At 44.3% G+C, this 19,359-nt stretch overlaps 1 long non-coding RNA gene across 1 annotated transcript; it reads right to left on the minus strand.

Moving 5' to 3' along the window:
• Positions 1–15,230: 15,230 nt before the first annotated feature.
• Positions 15,231–16,974, minus strand: LOC123448998. The gene is made up of 3 exons (XR_006631947.1): positions 16,222–16,974; positions 15,538–15,853; positions 15,231–15,433 (listed from the first exon to the last, which is right to left on the minus strand). It is a non-coding gene; the product is annotated as an uncharacterized LOC123448998 (long non-coding RNA).
• Positions 16,975–19,359: the final 2,385 nt, after the last annotated feature.

A 19,359-nucleotide genomic window follows, 5' to 3' on the forward strand; every position in this document is an offset into this window, starting at 1 on the left:
AAACAGGAACTGCGGAATAGACGGAGGCTGGCGAAAGACGAAGTGACGATGCGCGTAGGAAACGGTTCCAAGGTTGATGCAATCGCCGTCGGCACCATGTCACTTCAACTACCATCGGGATTAGTGATGAACTTAAGTCATTGTTATTTAGTGCCTGCGTTGAGCATGAACATTATATCTGGATCTTGTTTATTGCGAGACGGTTACTCTTTTAAGTCTGAGAATAATGGTTGTTCTATTTCTATGAGTAACATCTTTTATGGTCATGCACCGAATGTGAGAGGATTGTTCATATTGAATCTCGATAGCGATACGCATATACATAACATTGAGACCAAAAGAGTTAGAGTAAACAATGATAGCGCCATATTTTTGTGGCACTGCCGCTTGGGTCATATTGGTGTAAAGCGCATGAAGAAACTCCATGTTGATGGACTTTTGGAGTCACTTGACTTTGATTCACTTGACACGTGCGAACCATGCCTCATGGGCAAGATGACTAAAACTCCGTTCTCCGGAACAATGGAGCGTGCAAGTGACTTATTGGAAATCATACATACCGATGTGTGTGGTCCGATGAGCGTGGAGGCACGCGGCGGATATCGTTATTTTCTCACCTTCACTGACGATTTAAGTAGATATGGTTATGTCTACTTAATGAAGCACAAGTCTGAAACATTTGAAAAGTTCAAGCAATTTCAGAGTGAAGTGGAAAATCATCGTAACAAGAAGATCAAGTTCCTACGGTCTGATCGTGGGGGTGAATATCTGAGTTTCGAGTTTGGTACTCACTTAAGACAGTGTGGAATTGTTTCGCAGTTAACACCGCCTGGAACACCACAGCGTAATGGTGTGTCCGAACGTCGTAATCGTACTTTGTTAGAAATGGTGCGATCTATGATGTCTCTTACTGATTTGCCGTTATCGTTTTGGGGTTATGCATTAGAAACAGCTGCATTCACTTTAAATAGGGCACCATCGAAATCCGTTGAGACGACACCATACGAACTGTGGTATGGCAAAAGGCCAAAATTGTCGTTTCTTAAGGTTTGGGGATGTGATGCTTATGTCAAAAAGCTTCAGCCTGAAAAGCTGGAACCCAAAGCGGAAAAGTGTGTCTTCATAGGTTACCCAAAAGAGACAGTTGGGTACACCTTCTATCTCAAATCCGAGGGCAAAGTGTTTGTTGCTAAGAAGGAACTTTTCTCGAGAAGGAGTTTCTCTCGAGAGAATTGAGTGGGAGGAAGATAGAACTTGACGAGGTTGTCGAACCTCTCATCCCTCTGGATGGTGGCGCAGGGCAAGGGGAAACCTCTGTCATTGCGACGCCGGTTGAGGAGGAAGTTAATGATGATGATCATGAAACTCCAGTTCAAGTTTCTATTGAACCACGCAGGTCGACGAGATCACGCGCCGCTCCAGAGTGGTACGGTAATCCCGTCTTATCAATCATGTTGTTAGACAACAATGAACCTGCAAATTATGAAGAAGCAATGGTGGGCCCAGATTCCAACAAATGGCTAGAAGCCATGAAATCCGAGATAGGATCCATGTATGAGAACAAAGTGTGGACTTTGGAGATGCTGCCTGAGGGCCGCAAGGCTATTCATAACAAATGGATCTTTAAGAAGAAGACGGACGCTGACGGTAATGTGACCGTTTATAAAGCTCGACTTGTGGCAAAGGGTTTCTCACAAGTTCCAGGAATTGACTACGATGAGACTTTCTCTCCCGTAGCGATGCTTAAGTCCGTCAGAATCATGTTAGCAATAGCTGCATTTTTCGATTATGAAATCTGGCAGATGGATGTCAAAACGGCGTTCTTTAACGGTTTCCTTAAGGAAGAGTTGTATATGATGCAACCCGAGGGTTTTGTCGATCCTAAAAATGCTGACAAGGTGTGCAAGCTCCAGCGATCCATTTATGGACTGGTGCAAGCATCTCGGAGTTGGAACAAACGCTTTGATGAGGTGATCAAAGCATTTGGGTTTATACAAGTGGTTGGAGAATCTTGTATTTACAAGAAAGTGAGTGGGAGTTCTGTGGCGTTTCTAATATTATATGTGGATGACATATTACTGATTGGAAACAACGTAGAGCTTTTGGAGAGCATAAAAGGTTACTTGAATAAAAGTTTCTCTATGAAAGACCTAGGAGAAGCTGCTTACATTCTAGGCATTAAGATCTATAGGGATAGATCAAAACGCCTGATAGGACTTTCACAAAGCACATACCTTGATAAAGTTTTGAAAAGGTTCAAAATGGAACAGTCCAAGAAAGGGTTCTTGCCAGTGTTACAAGGTACGAGATTGAGTAAGACTCAGTGCCCAGCAACTGATGAAGATAGAGAGCATATGCGCTCCGTCCCCTATGCTTCAGCCATAGGCTCTATCATGTATGCAATGCTGTGCACTAGACCGGATGTTAGCCTGGCCATAAGTATGGCAGGTAGGTTCCAGAGTAATCCAGGAGTGGATCACTGGACAGCGGTCAAGAATATCCTGAAGTACCTGAAAAGGACTAAGGAGATGTTTCTCGTGTATGGAGGTGACGAAGAGCTCGCCGTAAAAGGTTACGTCGATGCAAGCTTTGACACAGATCCGGATGACTCTAAGTCACAAACCGGATACGTATTTATTCTTAATGGGGGTGCAGTAAGCTGGTGCAGTTCCAAGCAAAGCGTCGTAGCAGATTCTACATGTGAAGCAGAGTACATGGCTGCCTCGGAGGCGGCTAAGGAGGGTGTCTGGATGAAGCAGTTCATGACGGATCTTGGAGTGGTGCCAAGTGCACTGGATCCAATAACCTTGTTCTGTGACAACACTGGTGCCATTGCCTTAGCGAAGGAACCAAGGTTTCACAAGAAGACCAGACACATCAAACGACGCTTCAACCTCATCCGCGACTACGTCGAGGAGGAGGACGTAAATATATGCAAAGTGCACACGGATCTGAATGTAGCAGACCCGCTGACTAAACCTCTTCCACGGCCAAAACATGATCGACACCAGAACTGTATGGGTGTTAGATTTATTACAATGTAATTCACATGGTGATGTGAGGGCTAGATTATTGACTCTAGTGCAAGTGGGAGACTGTTGGAATTATGCCCTAGAGGCAATAATAAATGTATAGTTATTATTATAATTCCTGTATCAAGATAATAGTTTATTGTCCATGCTATAATTGTATTGAATGAAGACTCATTTACATGTGTGGATACATAGACAAAAACACCGTCCCTAGCATGCCTCTAGTTGGCTAGCCAGTTGATCGATGATAGTCAGTGTCTTCTGATTATGAACAAGGTGTTGTTGCTTGATAACTGGATCACGTCATTGGGAGAATCACGTGATGGACTAGACCCAAACTAATAGACGTAGCATGTTGATCGTGTCATTTTGTTGCTACTGTTTTCTGCGTGTCAAGTATTTGTTCCTATGACCATGAGATCATATAACTCACTGACACCGGAGGAATGCTTTGTGTGTATCAAACGTCGCAACGTAACTGGGTGACTATAAAGATGCTCTACAGGTATCTCCGAAGGTGTTAGTTGAGTTAGTATGGATCAAGACTGGGATTTGTCACTCCGTGTGACGGAGAGGTATCTCGGGGCCCACTCGGTAATACAACATCACACACAAGCCTTGCAAGCAATGTAACTTAGTGTAAGTTGCGGGATCTTGTATTACGGAACGAGTAAAGAGACTTGCCGGTAAACGAGATTGAAATAGGTATACGGATACTGACGATCGAATCTCGGGCAAGTAACATACCGAAGGACAAAGGGAATAACATACAGGATTATACGAATCCTTGGCACTGAGGTTCAAACGATAAGATCTTCGTAGAATATGTAGGATCCAATATGGGCATCCAGGTCCCGCTGTTGGATATTGACCGAGGAGTCTCTCGGGTCATGTCTACATAGTTCTCGAACCCGCAGGGTCTGCACACTTAAGGTTCAACGTTGTTTTATGCGTATTTGAGTTATATGGTTGGTTACCGAATGTTGTTCAGAGTCCCGGATGAGATCACGGACGTCATGAGGGTTTCCGAAATGGTCCGGAAACGAAGATTGATATATAGGATGACCTCATTTGATTACCGGAAAGTTTTTCGGAGTTACCGGGAATGTACCGGGAATGACGAATGGGTTCCGGGAGTTCACCGGAGGGGGGCAACCCACTCCGGGGAAGCCCATAGGCATTTGGGGGGGTCACACCAGCCCTTAGTGGGCTGGTGGGACAGCCCACCAATCCCCTATGCGCCAAGAAAGAAAAAATCAAAGGAAAGAAAAAAAAAAGGGAGAAGTGGGAAGGGGGAAGGACTCCCTCCCACCAAACCAAGTAGGACTCGGTTTGGGGGGGGAGAGTCCTCCCCCCTGGCTCGGCCGACCCCTTGGGGATCCCTTGGACCCCAAGGCAAGGTCCCCCTCCCTCCTCCTATATATATGGGGCTTTTAGGGCAGATTTGAGACGACTTTCTCACGGCTGCCCGACCACATACCTCCATAGTTTTTCCTCTAGATCGTGTTTCTGCGGAGCTCGGGCGGAGCCCTGCTGAGACAAGATCATCACCAACCTCCGGAGCGCTGTCACGCTGCCGGAGAACTCTTCTACCTCTCCGTCTCTCTTGCTGGATCAAGAAGGCCGAGATCATCGTCGAGCTGTACGTGTGCTGAACGCGGAGGTGCCGTCCGTTCGGTACTAGATCGTGGGACTGATCGCGGGATTGTTCGCGGGGCGGATCGAGGGACGTGAGGACGTTCCACTACATCAACCGCGATCTCTAATCGCTTCTGCTGTACGATCTACAAGGGTACGTAGATCACTCATCCCCTCTCGTAGATGGACATCACCATGATAGGTCTTCGTGCGCGTAGGAAAATTTTTGTTTCCCTTGCGACGTTCCCCAACAGGACCTAGGGTGAAGGTCGCCATGAGGGCGTGATCCACTGATACGTCTCCAACGTATCTATAATTTTTGATGGTTTCATGCTATTATCCTATCAAACTTTGGATGTTTTGTATGCCTTTTTATATCTTTTTGGGACTAACTTATTAACTCAGTAACAAGTGCTAGTTCCTGTTTTTTCCGTGTTTTTGACCCCTTTCAGAGGAGGATTTTAAACGGACTCCAAACAGAATGAAACTTCCAAAAAGATTTTTTCCGAAACAGAAGAAGATCGGGAAACTTGAGAACCGAGGCAGGGGGACACCAGGGACCCCACAAGCCCCCTAGCCGCAGCCGCGGGGGCCTGCGCCTCCCAGGCTTGTGGGATCCCTGGGCCATCTCTGCCCTAGGTCTTTCGCCTATATATTCCCAATAATTCCAGAAAAAAACAGGAGATCATCGCCAGTACTTTTCCGCCGCCGCAAGCTTCTGTCTCCGCAAGATCCCATTTGGGGCACGTTCTGGTGCCCTCCCGGAGAGGGATTCGGATACGGAGGGCTTCTTCATCAACACCATGATATCTTCGATGATGCGTGAGTAATTCACCATAGACCTACGGGTACATAGCTAATAGCTAGATGGCTTCTTCTCTCCCTTGGATCTTCAATACAAAGTTATCCATGATCTTCATGGAGATCTATCCGATGTACTGTTCTTTTGCGGTGTGTTTGTCGAGATCCGATGAATTGTGGATTTATGATCAGATTATCTATGAATCTTATTTGAGTTTTTTCTAATCTCTCTTATGCATGATTTCATATCCTTATAATTTGCTTTGAGTTGTGGGTTTTGTTTGGCCAGCTTGATCTATGATTCTTGCAATGGGAGAAGTGCTTGGTTTTGGGTTCATACCGTGCGGTGACCTCACCCAGTGACAGAAGGGGTAGCGAGGCACGCATCGTGTTGTTGCCATCAAGGGTAAAAAGATGGGGTTTTCATCATTGGTTTGAGTTTATCCCTCTACATCATGTCATCTTGCTTAAGGCGTTACTCTGTTCGTCATGAACTCAATACACTAGATGCATGGTGGATAGCGGTCGATGTGTGGAGTAATAGTAGTAGATGCAGAAAGTATCGGTCTACTTGTCTCGGACGTGATGCCTATATGTATGATCATTGCCTTAGATATCGTCATGACTTTGCGCGGTTCTATCAATTGCTCGACAATAATTTGTTCACCCAATGTAATATTTGCTGTTTTGAGAGAAGCCACTAGTGAACACTATGGCCCCGGGGTCTACTTCACACCATATTTTCAGCCTTACACTGTTTCTTAGTTGCTCTTTCCGCCTTCAGATCTCACTTTGCAATCAATCTTGAAGGGATTGACAACCCCTTCATAGTGTTGGGTGCACGCTCTTTTGTGTTTGTGCAGGTACTCTGGACTTGACGAGATTCTCCTACTGGATTGATACATTGGTTCTCAAGCTGAGGGAAATACTTACTGCTCGTGTGTTGCATCGCCCTTTCCTCTTCAAGGGAAAAACCAACGCAAGCTCAAGAGACAACAGAAGATTTCTGTTGCCGTAGCATCCACCACTCCCGATGTAAGGGCGTCGGGGCTCGAGAGCTCTTCAATGGGAGTCAAAAAATTGTCAGAATAAGATCCCCCTAGGAGTCGTCGATGAACTCTATGTTCCCAAACCTGATCACTTGATCGGGGATGAGGTTTTTGACCCAGCCAAGGTGGCCGGTCAGATCAACATGTAGCACGATGCTTCCGATTGCAAAGATCTATCCATGTACAAAAACGTCCCTATTGTAGATGTCGTCACTAATGATTAGGCGAGCCATCGATCCCGCAGCAATCCCATAGAGGAACTCTCAATGAAATCACCAATGCCGGTGTCAAAACCGATGAACCTCGGGTAGGGGGTCCCGAACTGTGGATCTTGGATCGATGGGTAACAGGGGACAAGGGAGACGATATTTACGAGGTTTGGGCCCTCTTGAAGGAGGTAAAACCCTACGTCCTGATCTTGTTTATATTGATGATGGAGTATCGAATATATAGTTGATCTACCTCGAGATTGTATGTGGTGGTCTAAAACCCTGGGAGTAATGATCTTAGTCAACCTTACAAAATCAAACCCTCTAGTTTATATAGATACCCAGGGTACCTAGGTTTACACAATGTCGGTTATGTCAAGGAGTGGCCATACCGAATATATCATCATGACTTGGAGTGCACACCACATCTCAGATGGTGTCCGTCTTGGACACAGTGTCATCACAATCTTCGGTCCCTCAATGATGGTTATAGAGTGGCTCACCTGTCTGGCCCATGTAGATAGGTCGGTGGCCCGAGGACCCCTTAATCGCAGACTCCCTCACTAGCCTTACTCGTGGTAGATCTTCACGAAGTAGGCAATCTCCTTGCCCTTACAAACTTCTTGGTTCAACTCCACACAAAGTCGAAGGCTCCCAAGAGACACCTAACCAATCTAGGAGACACCACTCTCCAAACGGTAATAGATGTTGTAGTACGATGAACTCCTTGCTCTTGTGATTCAAAATATAGTCTCCTCAACACTCAATCACTCTCTTACAGAATTGGCTTGGGTAGAAGAGATTGATTGGGTGGAAAGCAACTGGGGAGGCTAGAAATCAAGATTCATATGGTAGGAATGGAATATCTTGATCTCAACACATGAGTAGGTGGCTCTCTCTCGGAAAAATGGATGGGGCAAGTGTTGGTTTTCTCTGAGTGCTTTCTATACGAATGAGAGGTAGGTGGAGGGGTATATATATGCATCTCCAAAAATCCAACCATTACAACATTATTGCCCAACTCGGTGAAACCAAAGTGAAAACTCGGTGGCCCCGACTAGTGCAAAATGTGGCAACTTTAGGATTTTCAGTGAGAGTGATATATGAATCTCGGGGGGTCCGATTTTGGCTGGCCTAGGCATTTACCATACTCGGTGGCACCGATTTGCAAAACTCGGAAATTCCGCTTTTAGAAAATGGCTAACTAGGGAGTTGGTCACTGTTTCACGGTCACATCGTAACCAAACTTGGTGGTACCGAGATGTTAGGGTTTGGCTCTAGATATGTCCAGGGTAAACTCCGTGGGGCTGAAATGGAAAAACTTGGTGGCACCGAATATGACTTTGTGGTTTGGACAAAATATTTGTGGAATAGTTTCATGAGTATTTTTGGTGGCTAATCTCTAAGCACTTGAGCAAAAATATCATCATAGTCACCTCATCCCCTTTTCATAGTATTAGCTTTCTTATGGACTCAAATGTGATTTCTCACAAAATATAAATGTAGAGTCTTGAAGCTTGAAGCCTGGACAATCCTATTCCATTCCTTTCTTGGGGCTTCTCCTCACAATCCTTAGCCAATCCTCAATGTGGACTATATCTGAAATACACTAGGTAAAAATATTGGTCCAAGAGAGAATGTATGTTGTCATGAATTATCAAAACCACCAAGGGAGCATATGTGCTTTCAATCTCCCCCTTCCTGGTAATTGATGACAACATACAATCAAAGCTTCAAATAAATATATGCATTAAAGTATGATAGCTTTGAAGGATACATGACTCATACAAGCTCCCCCGAAATGTGTGCAATCCCCTTTAAATGACAGTTGCTTTGGAATGCATGGATACACACATTGTAGAAAGGGACATGATGAGTCATGTGTACCATGGCTATATGCATCAAACATATGTGAATGAAATGTCTCCGTGTCCAACATTCACTCTAGCAAACAATATGTGCAAAAGATAAGAGATCATCGTGAACAAGGATATGATGCATATACTTACCTTGGAGTTCTTGAACATGTTAATAGTAGGAACACACTTGAGAAAACAATTGTTAGATAACACATGAGTATTCTATTGTAAAGATTCAAAGAGCTTCAATAGTACCAAGACATGGATGACATATTGCAAAATAGGATTTTATGATAGATGTTTCTCTTCCTATTTGTCAAAATAGATATGTCCCCAAGAACATATAGAATTTCTATCCTCTCCCCCTGAATATTAGCATGTACATACTGGGAGTAGGTAGGGTGAGACAAGTCCAATACAAGAAGGCAAATAAGACTTAAATAAAACTTTCTGTCCCCCTTAATGTAGTTCTCCCCTAGAATATTTCCCCCCCCCCTTTGCGTAAGCATATGCTTTGATTTTTCTCCCCCTTTAGCATTAATTTCCAAAAAGGTTAGAGGGTAAGGGTTCCTTGAGAGTAACATGTAAGGGTATTCACCTACCTTACATGTTTTGGTGATGATGACAACTCACTATGTTATCTAACCAGGTGTCAAGTTGTTCAGGTATCATGTGTGAGACACAATACGGTTAAGTATTCCCTCCAAATGGAAAAGATTGAGGACATTGTTCTCTACGTGTTTATTCTCTTTGGTTGTAGGGATCCCATACTATTAAGAGGTAATCCTCATTGGAAGTTCTTGGGTGAATCAATTCTCTCTCACATTCTTTTGCACCCAACTTGTTCCATCGCATCAAAGAGAGAGAGGACCCTCTTTCCTTCCAAGCTTGTCGGTTGTACCGCCCACACCCTAGACGGTTGAACCGGCCCAACACCGGGCTCCAACCAAACACGGTTCCGTTGAGCTCTGGTTTTTTGGTGGTGATGGACCGGTTGTACCGCTATATTAATATAGCCCGGTACTATCGGTGTTTCAGACGGTTATACCTATTGGGACTTAGCCTTGTCCAACGTTCGAGGTGAGTGGAACCGCCGACCAAGTTTCCGTGATGGTCCGGTGGTTGGGCGGTGGCTGGGCGGTTGTACCGCTATATTATGCAGCTTGGTTGTACCGCTCGCACCACCCGTTGAACCACTGCCATGTAAAAATGGTTGTAATGGTTGGAAAGTGGGGGACTATATAAAGGGGTGGTTCTTTCACCTCTATCTTATCTCTTACCACTATCTCTCCACCATTGATGCACTCCAAGTCTTGCTCGATCTCTCTCTCTAGCCACCCAAACTTGTTGTCTTGCTAGGGATTGAAGGAGGAGATCTAGATCTACACTTCCACCAAAGGAAAATTGATTCCCCTATAGTTTCTTGTGTGGATTTTGTTACTCTAGGGTGTTTCAGCACCCTAGACGGAAGAAGTCACCTCGAAGTCGTATTCCATTGTGCTGAAGCTTCACAGTTTCGTTGGTAGCCTCCAATTGAGTTGTGCAGAGAGCCCCAACATTGTTTGTAAAGATCCGGTCGCCGCCTTCAAGGGAACCACTAAGTGGAATCACGACACCTCGCATTGTGTGAGGGCGTGAGGAGAATACGGTGGCCTTAGCGGCATCTTGGGGAGCATTGTGCCTCCACACTGCTCCAACGGAGACGTACTTACCCTCAAAGGGAAGGAACTTTGGAAACACATCCTCCTCTTCATCGGTTCCACTTGTGGTTATTTCTTACCTTTACTTGTATTTACTTCCTGCTTACTATTGTTGTTGTTAGCATCATATAGGTTGCTCACTTAGTTGCATATCTAGACAACCCTTTTGTTGTTAAACATAATTTATTAAGAGAAAATAATAAAATTTGTTAGTTTCCTATTCACCCCCTCTAGTCAACCATATTGATCCTTTCAATTGCTATCAGAGCCTCGTCTATTTATTACGGGTTTCACCACCCAAAGAGTATGTTTGACGGCGAGGTTAGTCCGGTGGAGGTTCCAGAGGCAGCTGTTGCAAACTCGGTCTCCCGAGAGAACCTAAATGAGTCCATGTCCACATATAGATCCTTAGTGGCTATCGAGGTCAAGAGCATGCTTAAAGATTTCCTTGATAGTTTCAAATTGTCTACCGACCCATTGCATGTGGTTAATCCCACAACTTTGGATACGGGGACCAATTCCGAAAACAAAAATGCTAGTGAAAGATATAAATTGCCTCAAGGAATGAGTGGGGCAAATACCTTTGCCTTGGTTCCTCCTCCCATGGTCTATGGAGGACCGGTTCACCCACCGCATATTATTAACCTAGGTCCTACACCTAAGCTTGTTAAGAATGACTTTGCTAACTGGGATTTTCGTATAAAGGCTCATTTGAATCACAGCTCAACACAACTTTGGAGAATCTTCGAGAAAGGCTACTATGCGCATGATCCAAGAAACCTCACACCAAGAGAAGAGGTTCACACTCAGCACAACCATTCAGGCTTGTTCATCCTTCATGCGGATGTTTGTAACACCCTCTGTTTAACTCTCTTGACTGAATTAACTTATCTCAAATATTAGGACCAATTTAAAATTTTGTGAATGCTTGTGATGTTTTCTTGCTTGCCTATTTCTTGTGTTTGAATCCAATGCTCCTGCTACTCTCCAAACTCACCTCCTTGACTCAAACCCTTGACTAATGATCATGCCATGTGTGTAGGACCAAAAACTATTTTTACCAAACCTTATTTTCACCAAAAAGCATTTCCTTGATTTAAGATTTCAAAAACCCCTCAGTTGGGATTCGTACTACAAGTCCTCACATTAGGGAAGTTATTTTGCACAAATTATTTTAATCAAAACCCATTATCAAAATGTATTTCCAAAACCACAATATTATTATTTTAATAGTTATTTTACTATTTTATTTAAATACCTTTCTGAGAGGCCAGAAATGGTCCCTTATGAAGGGAAGTTATTTTTATTGTTTTCAAAATATTGAGAAAATTTAGGGAAACTCAGTGGACATATATATTCCATATATATGAGTTTCAACATATGGTCATGTTCAAAATATTGGCAAAACCCTTCAAAACCCTTCCTACCTATTTCAAGCTTTTGAAATATTTCTATAAGAAATATTATCAATAAATTCCTGTAAAATTCGAGCATGTCACATATGATATATATGATGATCTTGCAAAATTGCACCTCAATCCAAGTTGATTTGATCCACTTAAATATTCTAAAACCCTATATGTCCAGATCCAAATTTGAGCAACTCTACATTGCCAAGTGTCTCCCATTGTGCTCAAATTTGGTGGACATGTTCTGATACTCCAATAATGCATCCACACCAAGTGGTGCATCAAGGAGAATATATGAACTTGTCTCAAACCCCACAAAACCTTCTGTGTTGAATTCTGACTTCGGGAAACTTTACATTATAAAGTTTCTCCAATTGTCCCAAAACTTTTTGCGCATGCTTTAATGCTCAAATAATGCCACCACACCAAATATTGGATTTGTGGGAATTTACTTGAATAGTTTTGTAAGCAGAACGCCATTTTCGCCCATTTCATGAGTTTTGTAAGCTGAAACTTTGCAGAACTGTAGTCCTTCCATGCCTAAGACTACTAGACAAGGTTTCACCCCATTATCTTTCCAGTAAGTGTCCTCATTGTTAGCCTTAAGTTTGCTGCTGCAAACTTAACAACAGTCAAAACATTTTCAAACCAGCTCCACTTGGGTCCAAACTTCCCAATGCTTCATGGCACGCATGCCTTGCATGTTTGATACCTTGGTCTAGCCAAGGGGTGGCGCTCGACACACGTGGCCGCGGTGACCACCTCCCTCGCATGCAGAAACGGTGCTCTACACCTTGGGCTCTTGCTGCAGCTTGGGTCCAGCAAGGGGAGCGTGTCCCAGCGCATCGCAGAGCATCCTTTGACCCCTCCACGACGCCAGGAAGACTCCAAGCTACTCAGGCCGCGTGTGCCGGCCGTGCTAGTGGGCACCAGAGGCGGATCCGACCTCCCCCTTGTAGCCCCACCGCTATACCTCACCCCGAGCCCTCTCTTGCTCTCCCTCAGTTCCTCCTCCCTCCTAGCAACCTCGAGGACCCCCCCCCCATTGGAGCTCCCGAGCCCCAATCCCCTCATGTGGCCGCCATGGCTCCGCTTCGGTCGTGCTCGCATTCAAGCTCTCTCGGCTCCCTCCTTCCCTTCTAGCACTTCCCGGAGCTCGCCAGACCCTTCGCGGACCTCCCCTATGCTCCCTCCTCTTCCTCCCATCGCCGAAGCGCCCCAGCCATGGCCAACCATTGGTCAGCCCACTGTGGCCAAGGCCTCGCTCGCCCGGTGGTTCCCCGGCAGAAATGGGGACCCAGGCGGGTGCGGCTCGAGCCCACGAGTGCCCTAGTGGCTAGCTCGCCCGAAATGGTGGCCGGAGGCGCCAGCAGCCACCACCGGACCCCCTCTGCCTTCCCCGCGGCGGGAGCTTGAAGACGACCGCCAGCCAACGGGCCCCACCTGTTGGTTGGCTAGGGGAGCTGGCGGGTGGGCGAGGCCATTAAGTGGAGGCGACCCGCTAGACGTCGCCTCCCCGAGGAGAAAGCGCCAATCCAGGAACGTGCCTTCAGCGTGGCCTCCTGCGTGGCCTCCCCGTTCGCGAGGTCGAGCAAATGGGCCGACCCAAATCCTACCCTGCCCCAGTGGGCGCGATAGCCGTCTAGTGACCCCTTTTCCATTTATTTATCATCTGAGCATTTCATAAATCCATCAAAAATTCATCTGAGCTCCAAATCTAATGATTCAAATTTCTACATGTTCCTAAATTCAAGATCTATCCACATATGTGAATAGAACATTTTTCCAGAGCAACTCTTTGTGGTATTGACATTCAAATTCAGATTTGAATATATTTAGCCCCACCTTGCAAAATTCCTATGAGGTTCAAATCAACTCCAAATGGAGTGATTCCGATTTTGAGAGTCTCCTAAGAACATGCCCTATTTTTGAAGCATTAGTAAACATTTTAATTTGGCATGCTTCTGTTGCCTTGAATAAGTAGCCCCCTTTTGCTATTTATTCCATGTTGTAAAATCCCTAGGATATTCTTATCAACTCCAAATCCAGTAAACAACTTCCTAAATGTTTCTAAATTCATGCTTTGTTTATTAAGTGCCTCCACTCATTTTTAACGGAATGATATCTGTAGGCTTATTTAAGGATCACCTATTCCTCCTTTCGTCCATTCAAAAATCCCTGATGGTCCAAATCTCCTAGAGCAAGCTTGAGGTATTTTTCTGATGACCAAAGAGGTCTAAGGAAAATAAAACTTTCATTTATATAGCACGTTTGTTCTGCTTGCTGTGTGGCTTACTGTGATTATTTCTCACGATAGTTGACGGGTAGACGGAATACTCGGAGTTGGACCGGAAGACCTCAAAGACCCCGAGGACTTATGCGAGCAAGGCAAGCAGCCCTTTGACCATGTCCGAAAAAACCTTTTCATGCACGCCAAGTTGAATACTTTGTTCCGATGCATATAGTTAAGGTTATTTGGTGCACACTTGCATGGTGTTACCGATGGCTCCTCTGAAGCACTTGCATAGAGCATGACCCTACCACCTATGATGGTCCCGCTAATAATATGTTGAGAAGTAGACAGTAGTGCTACGCATAGTAAGAGCATGTGCATAATGATGGTAACACAGAGTTGATATCAAATGTTTTCATGAAAACCCCGTCGGGTGCCACTAATGCCCGAGGGTGATGATGATGAGTTGCGTCACCACTTGTGAAAGAAGTGGTGCACTGGAAAGGTTTTGTGTGAGTGGTTTCGGGAATGGGATTAGATTTATGATGTGTCGACCATCCCAACCTTACATGTACGACCACGATACCCCTTTATGGGACGGGGCTTTTTTGATTACTTTGGTCGGTGCTAGAAAGAGCCACATTACTAGTGGCAGGAGTGATATGTGGTCACTCTCATGACGGGGTCATACCAGGTAGGTCGACTACACCATTTTTACGTGTTCTGAGCACACCGTTGGTCCCCACATGGATGTCTAGAGTCAGTGCCCGAAGGACGTACATCATGTGGGCTGGGTACCAATCGAGTGAACTCTTTGTCTAGTATCGTCAAGGGAAAAGCAATGATCTGGTACTTACCTCGCACTACTAGGAAAAGGCCTGCTAGTGGCGCACCTGTTTTGGCTACTAATGGCGCACTATAGGTGCGCCACTAGCATCACGCCATTAGAATTTTTTACTAATGACGCACCAGGCAGTGCGCCATTAATATAGCTTATGATACGCCATTAGTATGCCTCCCAGGTGCGCCATTAGTATGCCTCCCAGGTGCGCCATTAGTATGCCTTCCAGGTGTGCCATTAGTATAGCTCATGGTGCACCACAGGTTATACTACCAGCTCTAAAAATATTCAATTATTATCCTCACACCCACAAGAAGGTTCAAGATAAACACATATTACACCACAATAAAAATATGTTTATAAACATGCACATACATTGAACGCAAGTTGACAAACAAATTAACCTAGAGGAAGCATAATTTTGACCATCTTAACAATCATCTAGAACACACAAGTCACAAAAAGATAAGGACTATTGATTACTATGAGAGACTTCAGATGGTCCAGAACACACAAATTTGTATCTACATGCACAAAGGGCAAGCTCCAAAACACTCGAAACACCAAATGGTCTACAAGACAATAAGGTCCATGATTACAGGTTGGTTGGTCCATAAACGCTAGAGAGTCATCATGTCCATGTGCATCAATAAGTTGAGTACCTGAAAACATTTTGCACAAATTTGTCAAGAAATTGGAACCAGATCAAGTTGTTAAAATCTCATATGCATATTAAAAATATTTGATCAAAAGATTAGCATGATACCATAGTTAACAATATATCCTTGTGTTTCAAAGACATGTTTGCAAACTGCGAGTCAAGGTCTCTGCTGTTTCCACATATATAAATCTTACACTAGACTGAACTGACAAGGTTGCCCATCGTGGAACACCCCTAGGCCTTGAATCACTGATGCTAGTTAAGAGATGAGCGGCTGACTACAAAATGATTCTTCAACTACATCATCCTCATAGCCATCCACTACTCCAACGTCAATTGGAGTCGCATCTAGTGTACTTGGTACATTAACAACCACAGTTCCATCATCCTTCACTGTAGCTATTCGATTTAACATTTTGAGCTGTGTGAAGTTAAATTTGCAGAAGATTAGAAGAGAGAGAAATCCAGCACCAGACACAAATTAGTAAATCTGGCCATGTTTCAAGCTTCCATGCAATGCAGTGCAGTATGTCAAAACTTACAAATTTGTATATACTATGTTGTTCCAACCCACTAATGCACTTGGAATTTCATCAGCTCCAACTTCTATAGAGATGTAATTACATATAAAAACTATCTCCCAAACATATTAATGACAATGTTCATACAGAAGCTAACATAATTCACAATTCAATACCTCCTACATTTACATAACCAGCACATGGACCGCATCAAGAAGAAGCTACATTTCATCATACCAAGGAAGATAAGAGGGCCAGGTATACACACCTTTTTCCTTATGGAAATCTTATCATCCAATAACTGTTTAGCAGGATCATCAGCTGGGTTACTTTGTTTGCGCCTCTCAGTTTTTGACCTTTCCAGATTTGATGGACCCGTAGTTTCAGTAGTTATCTCAGTATCCTTTATCACCCCCGGCATAGTGCTTGACCTATGGAGGTTTCCGTTATCTGCAAGGAAGGATGACTTGAATGTTGAATTAAAAGGAAATGATAACATTTATACTTTCCAAGTCACATTATCACAAGATAAATAGAAGAAACTGGGCATAAACTGTACGAGCAGAAAACAACTGAACAATTTTCTTATCACATCCTCTTACTGTGTTTCGGCGTGCTACACTTTTTTTTACAGCCATGGGATAAATTGAGCACAACCACAGAAAAAGTTCAGAAACATTCGGTTTGGGTAAAAGTACCAACTAGCGTTCTCTAACGATGCGAACAAGCAATTTCCTTAGAATAGCGAGCACTAGTACATGCAGAAACTTGCAATCTAAAAAAGTGTCTAGCAAAGAGATGGGACAAGAATAGACGGAGCCAAAGGAGAAACGACAAATGGTTCAGGCATAATCTTCCTGTAGGCCTGGTCCTCATCGTTCTGAAGATCAGCTTGAGATACTTCAAACACCCGGTGCTTCAGGCATAATCTCTACAAAAATGAAATGTGCAGTAAGCAGAGAATATTTGGAGGGTCCATTGTAGCCTTTCCCCAAAAGGATATCAAATGCTGCAGTTTCCCGTTCACCTGAAAAACTTTCATGGTCATATACATGCTCACATACCACTTTCCCAAAATCTGCAACAGCTTTTCCTCAAATCCCATACCATGTTTTCGAAGCTCCACAGTTATAATAGCTGCAAAGTTCATTAAATCAGATTAGACTAAAAAGAAGTTTCATTCTCGAGCATATTGAAAAATGTAGCAGCCAAAGCTTGCCAATTGCTGGCTTCGCCACTGAACAGGGCTGTGCTAGGATCATCTGAAAAACACCAAGGTTTGTAATAGAAGAAAAAGCACTAACCTGGAGAAGATCCAACACTTGGGGTAGATGCAGGGAAGGGAACAACGAAATGGGGATGAGGCTTGTGAGATGAATGGCTTCGTTGCTAGCCGGCCGAAGTCGCATATAAATGAACCCAACGAGATCTGGACTGAGTTGACTTGACTCTCCCTCGAGTCTAGTCTTTCTTTCAAAAGGAAACGGGGGATCTGCAGCGCATGAGGACCTCCACCGTGAGTCTGCCTCTCAGGTCTGATGACGACACGCTGGACGCGCAGCGTGCTGGATTATGGCTCAAATGAGAATACAAAAATGGGGTCTTCGGTAGCCTTGCGCAGCGTGCTAGATTATGGTCTGATGACGACACGCTGGACGCGCAGCGTGCTAGATTATGACTTCTCATATGGCACCGAGTTGCATAGGAAATTTCAAGGGCAGTTGAAGTAATGCATACCATCTTGAGTAGATCTTTGCTTCTACTTCTCTTGGACCTGTTATTATCTGTAAATAGCATAAGCGAGTATGAAGGGAAACTATATGAGCCGCAGAAGAAAATGTAGAAGATCGTAATTCTCTCCCCAAGGGAGAACTAACATGACAAGGAAAGCACAAAGCAGCACTACTATTGACAGCGAAACACTGCCCTAGCTGCATCACCAGTACAGTTATTTATTCATTATATAAGTAGCGCGAGTTTTTCTCAACTGTGTCCACACGGTCTTGATATGGCTAGGTTGACATAGGCAGAAGATAACATATGTCTCAACCGCGTCGGTGACCTGGACACTCCCTGTGAGAATGTGTCGCTAGCGTTGGTGAAACAAGCGGTTGCCAACTTGTAGGTTCCCATTAGTTCCACTGTAATCTGTAGACGGAGACCTGGTTAGCACTTGGAAATAAAAGAGACATGTTGAACCAGAGTACACGTGATCAAATAAACTAGAGAATGTTTTTGTGATTCTGCAGTACATGCTTAGAGAAAAACTGCAGCTAATTATTTCTTGTGTTGCGGTAGTTAGAGATTATTTTGAGGTAAAAGAAGTCATACCCATTGATGTCTCCGAATATGCACACGCCAGGATGCTAGAGCTGTGAAATATCATGTCGTCGTCGATGCGCTGCTGCCTGCTACTGCGGGACACACGGAGGACGTGGATGAGTCTCTCGGTGTAGGTTGCAAGCATGCATAAACATTGCTCGGCGTCAGGTGGCGAGGGACGGGAGAGCCGGTTAGTTGCCACTCTGCTCTGAAGTTGAGAGGCCAGGCCTTGTTAGCTAGCAATAGGATAATGTTTAACTGCAGAATTTGGTAAGCAAACTCTTTCTGACGCAGTAAAAATCACAGAGAATAAAAAAGTAAAACATACCAGCATCGATCCTGGAGTCCTGGCTTCAGAATAGAACGCCATTTTAAGCATTAGAATTTATGTTTGGACAGTTTGGTTTTTATGCAGGCAGAAGAAAACTGAAAAAAATAGAAACTGAATCAATGCGGTGCTTATTTTATAGGAAGAAGAGAAAAAATCAATTGTTGCGGCTCATTAAAGCACCTAATTTGCTTCATGGTGAACTAGGAAAATTCAGGATGCAATTGATCTGTCGATCCTCTTGGAAAATGATAGTACTTTCTTCTTTGAAGAATCCACAAGGGGATGAACCCCACGCAATGAAGACATCGATGAAGATGGTACCGACTGCCTATCATCCAGAGCAGTCATGATACACCTTGAATGATGACTTCTTCCATGTTTAGGTTGACATATTGACAGGGACGACCTGAATGATTAAACAAAGTTCACAAGTCACAAGAAAGTGTAATGGATGTCCCGAAATCCAACATATGGTATGTTGGACTTGCTCATTTGGAGGAAAGAATGTCCGACTTGCTCACCATTGGAATTTGTGGTCAAATGCAGGAGGAGGCAGCTTCGTCAAACATACGGTTGAGACATATGTTATCTTCTGCCTATGAACGGATTCCGGTCCCAACACTAGCCAAAAATCCACACGGTTGCGGATCTAGGTGGCGCGCGCCGGTGCGCCCAGAATCTCTGGAGTTGGGGATGCTCGTACCTCAGAAACCAAGCCAATGGCCGGAATTGTGGGCGGTGTCGACGCAGTAC

Source organism: Hordeum vulgare, chromosome 4H (genome assembly GCF_904849725.1).
Source record: "Hordeum vulgare subsp. vulgare chromosome 4H, MorexV3_pseudomolecules_assembly, whole genome shotgun sequence".
Lineage (NCBI taxonomy): Eukaryota > Viridiplantae > Streptophyta > Magnoliopsida > Poales > Poaceae > Hordeum > Hordeum vulgare.